This window comes from Pundamilia nyererei, unplaced genomic scaffold, assembly GCF_000239375.1.
Source record: "Pundamilia nyererei isolate P.nyererei 1_Seehausen unplaced genomic scaffold, PunNye1.0 scaffold00018, whole genome shotgun sequence".
Lineage (NCBI taxonomy): Eukaryota > Metazoa > Chordata > Actinopteri > Cichliformes > Cichlidae > Pundamilia > Pundamilia nyererei.
Window position 1 is genome coordinate 1856998 of NW_005187419.1, and position 4051 is coordinate 1861048.

The following is a 4051-nucleotide window of genomic DNA, read 5'->3' on the forward strand; positions in this document are numbered from 1 at the left end:
TCTGTTTTTCCGACCCCACGGGGAAACAGTGAAGAGCTCCCTGCCATCCCTCTATCTATAGCTCTCTCAGGCCTAGCGCAAAGAGGAATTAGAACTGGAGTTTTGTTTTGGTGGCCTGTGTTTTTGTCACATGTCAGCCAACTGAGTTTTAGGGAGAGTTTTTCTCAGAGGTAGTTCCAGATAGTCTCCTCTTTAACCCCCCTTTCTCCACGTTTCCCCCATCCCCAAAACAGAGTGTCAAAGGACATATGGTTTAGCTAGAAGCACCTGGCAGCCCCAACAAACTGGCAGGAAGATTGAAATTGTAGCAATGGGAGCTGGAAGCAAGAAGAAAGCCTACACATATCTCAAAAGAATGGTCTGGAATTCATTACAGTCACTGAGAACATAAGAATGGGAGTGTGATGATGGGATACTGGTGGGAACCAGCTGGGGAAAAAAGGCACATTTGAGTATGGAGAAATTGCAGGACACAGGAAGTAGAAGCTACCTGTTGATGACTTGTTAATTATTTAGACTAATTTTTTAAAAGAAAGTTGCTTACCAAATTTTCCATTTTCACCAGATAAAATGTTGCAGGACACAGATGTTTAAAATTTTGAAATGCCATGGGCCACATCAAGGACTGCTGTGCCGTGTCATTGGACAGCTTCCATGTTGCCATGGTAATATTTTCCACTTGCTTAACAACTCAACAAAAACAAAAATAAAAATGCTAAGGGAAGGCTACACGGAAGAAAATACTGTCACTCTGTCATCACACCTCTTGTTTTATCTTCCTATATTCTGCCACAAACACATGAATACACTGCTTTCGTCTGTAGCTGTGTAGCTCCGCACATTAAAGTTGCTGTTGTGCAATTAGATTATTTTTTCTTCTGCAGCAGCTCTGTTTGTCTGTGTAACTAAAACACCTGTCTAGCTTTGACAGATCAATACACAATAAGACTTTCGGCATATTTGCTTCATTTATTTTGGTCAATCCCAGTACTCTAAATAGTGAGTAATGGCAATACAGAAAATCAGTGTGCATTTACTAAGTTCAAAGAACACGGCACAGAGTGGCACCCGGAAACTTTTATTTTTTCCTGCAGTGGTTAAAATGAAGAAAATTGATTATCAATATGCATAAGTGTGTATTCTGTACAGCCTCTTCTGCCATGCATCATCAGTGTCATACCCTGCTGTTTAAAATAGATTACTGTGTATACTTGTCTTAAATGATGGATTGTCATGAACTGGATCCATAGTCTCACCAACTATTTTGCAGATGAGAGTGACAGAAGGAGTAGATAAACACAGTAAAACTGACAGAGGAGGCAGTTTGCAAGAGAGCGTTTCTCTGTTTTCACAAGCATCGCAGGGTAGATTACATTGAGGAAACCATGGATGGTGGAAAAAGATGTTGCTATGCTTCTTCCAGTTTTTGTTCTATTCTTGCAGGTTGATAAATGCTGCTTTTCACATGGGATTTCACTGCAAGCTTGTTGTTACAAACACTGACTAGATACAGAAGTAACGACTGGTAAAGGGAGAAAAGAAGGGGTGTTACTTACTTTTTAGTGGAAGTCAGAAGCACAAATTGTTAAACTGTCATTCTGAGATTCCAAACGGTAGCAATAAAAATGCAGACTATAGGTTTATGCATTTTACATAGTGTGTTTTTTACACTTGTGGTGCTTTTATTGTACCTTCTTTTACTGCACTTTCATACTGAATGCTGTATTTTTATTGTGCACAAAATCTTTAATGACATTTTAAGGAATGTCTACACTGGGAGGGTCGCTATTTTGAAAACTGCTATATAACTCTCAAGTCCTTAAATCAGCTGAAATTAATATTTTCAAGTGTGTTAACACGGCACCAAAAAGGAACAATATCAGCAATAATCTTTCACAAGAACTCATCAATCTATTACTATTAACAGCCAACCGCTCCACTGTTAAATATTTCATTCTGCTGCTACTAGTATAGTGCATTGTTGTATCATATATACACATATTTAGCATATATATGTATATGTACATACATTTATAATATTATTACTCTCGGATATGCGGCATCTATATATTTATTCCTGCCCTGTCTCCTTTGCTGCTGTAACATTGTGAGTTTCCCATCTCTGGGACTAATAAAGGCTATCTTATCTTATCTTATCTTAGCTGGGAGGGGTAATCAGGCCATTTCCAAATCATTTGTTGGCCATTATTCTACAATGGCAAAGATTATTCACAAGCGGAAAACAGAGCCAGTCTTCCAGTCAAAATAACACTGTCCAATGTTCAGAGAAACTGCAATAAAATAACCCTCAGAGCTCAAAGTCAGACTCTACAAGCCCTGCGTTAACATGCAGAATGATAAAGTTCATGACAATGCATTTAGAAAAAAAGTCTGAACAAATATAGCTCGTATAGAATGGTTCCTGACATAGATTTGCAAAGTTGCATCAGAAAAAGAAAAAAGAAAAAAAAAGGAGTTCTGGAAGAAATTAAATGGTAAATGGCCTGTATTTAAATAGCGCTTTACTAGTCCCTAAGGACCCCAAAGTGCTTCACACAACCAGTCATCCACCCATTCACACACATTCACACACTGGTGATGGCAAGCTACATTGTAGCCACAGCCACCCTGGGGCACACTGACAGAGGCGAGGCTGCCGGACACTGGCGCCACTGGGTCCTCTGACCACCACCAGTAGGCAACGGGTGAAGTGTCTTGCCCAAGGACACAACGACCGAGACTGTCTGAGCCGGGACTCGAACGGCAACCTTCCGATTACAAGGCGAACTCCCAACTCTTGAGCCACGATTGCCCCGAGATAAGGCGAAAGTGGAAATGTCGTGCCATAATGTACAGCGCCATGGTTGGGGGAAAAAAAACAAAGAAAGAAGATCAGCACAAACACTTCATACCAAATCTCTCAAGCAGATGGTGAAGGAGTAATGATTTGGGTTTGTTCTGCAGCCATTGGATCTGGACACCTTGGACTCGCTGAGTTGACCATGAACTCCTTTGTATAAGTATTTCACAGCAATATGAGGTCATGTGTCTGAAACTATCTTAAACTTGGCAAAAACCCAGGTGATGAAACAGGACAAAGATCACAGGCACAGCAGGAAGTCTACAGCAGAATGGCTGAAAAAGAAAAGAATCAAGGTGCTACAATGACTGAGCCAAAGTCCAGACCTCCACATGATTGAAATGCTGTTATGGCACCTCAAGAGAACTGTGCATAAATGAATGTGTGCATGCCTCACTGAACTGAAGCTATGACGTGAAGAAGAGTGGGCCAAAATAATGTGAGACATTAGACACACAGACACAAAACAAGTACTTAAAGCTACTTCTGTGAAAGGTGACTCTACAAACTACTGAATCGTGGGATGCACTTAGTAATGACTAGTTATTCTATTATGTCCATAAATGTGAAACCTTAGAATTGACAGAGAGTCTCTTTTCTTTTTACCATGACAGGACATTTTACATACCAAATCAGATTGCTTCTCTTTCTCCCAGATTATGTTTTCACTCTGATCCATGTTCTAGTCCCGTTTTATTAGGAAAAGAAAACAAAGAGCACTCGCATCAGGTTTTATATGCACTAAGGTTAGTGAAGGCTCACTTCACCCCACAAACAGTAAACTTAATAGGAAAACCGTCATACAGAATTGTGGCTATCGCCACTCACAGATTGCCTCTGACTCTTTGTTGCTTCCAAGTCCTCAGGGTCACTATGTCCCTGGGCTATGTTTGTGACTGTATTTCTAAACAGAGTGACAAAGGCTGTTAAAGTCTTGAGACCGAAACTTTTAAAAAGGAAAACCCTTGTTGCAGAGTTCTGTTCTTCTCCATCCCTCATTCCGTTTCCACAAAACGCTTCACTTGTCACCACAGACTCCCAAGCTCCTTTAATAAACGCTCCAAACGAAAATGTCTGGCTTTGAGTGGCAGAGTGTGACTGTTTAAAACCACTGGGAATCTAGTGTAATCCTATGGAAGACACAGACATAACCTGACTTTAAAGTTGTCTTGTCGCTCGACATCCAAGTGA